Raw genomic sequence first — 740 nt, 5'->3', positions numbered from 1 at the left:
ATATATATATATATATATATATATATATATATATATATATATATATATATAAAGGAACACAAGAATCACTCATTTCCAAGTTAAAATTCTGTTAAAACAAAGGTCTGGTGGTAGGTATCAAATAACAAGAGAGAAGATAGTGATGCTTAAATATTATATTGTTAAATAATACAAGATTTCATGTATTTATATATAGAGATGAAGCCAAGACTTAGTCTACCCTATCTTGCTAAATGAGTAAATGTGAACAAGGAATGGTTTGAACTCACATTTTACACCGAAATTTGGATGTTCAAAAACTCAACCCATGAAATTATAGTTCCCAAAACACCGAAATTTGCAGTATAGTATGGGTGTGAATTACTCTACAACAGCAACTATCCCCACTCAAGAAATGGAAGTGGTGGATATCCACCCTCAGGAGCTGGCCTGGCATTAAAGAGGGCCGTAGAGTACCCAGAGATGCTCCTGTCTTGTCTCTAAACATTTCACATGGGAAAGAGGTTGATCCAAAAGCTTGACCATGCAGATTATGCTTCAGTATATCATCACTGAAGGCATTCCCTCTTATTCGTTCAAGATTCATATTTTGTGTGTTTTGCTTTGGATGATAATATCTACTAATATTAGTTTAAATATTATTGTTCAATTTATGGTATTTTAGTATTTTATTGAATTGTAAATTATTTGAGATTGTTTAAAATAGTTGTGATGTTTATTAGTTTGATTAATTGAGAAAA

The 740-nt window shown here is 30.8% G+C and overlaps 1 long non-coding RNA gene across 1 annotated transcript in view; it reads left to right on the top strand.

Moving 5' to 3' along the window:
- The window catches only part of LOC116013986, a 1,554-nt gene extending 814 nt beyond the window's left edge, over nucleotides 1–740 (top strand). The window contains exon 2 of the long non-coding RNA XR_004097319.1: nucleotides 197–740. This is a non-coding gene — a long non-coding RNA (uncharacterized LOC116013986). The remainder of the gene's footprint in view (nucleotides 1–196) is intronic.

This window comes from Ipomoea triloba, chromosome 3 (genome assembly GCF_003576645.1).
Source record: "Ipomoea triloba cultivar NCNSP0323 chromosome 3, ASM357664v1".
Taxonomy (NCBI): Eukaryota; Viridiplantae; Streptophyta; class Magnoliopsida; order Solanales; family Convolvulaceae; genus Ipomoea; species Ipomoea triloba.
The sequence above is the reverse complement of the archived record's forward strand: the minus strand, read 5'-3'. Positions and strand labels throughout refer to the sequence as shown.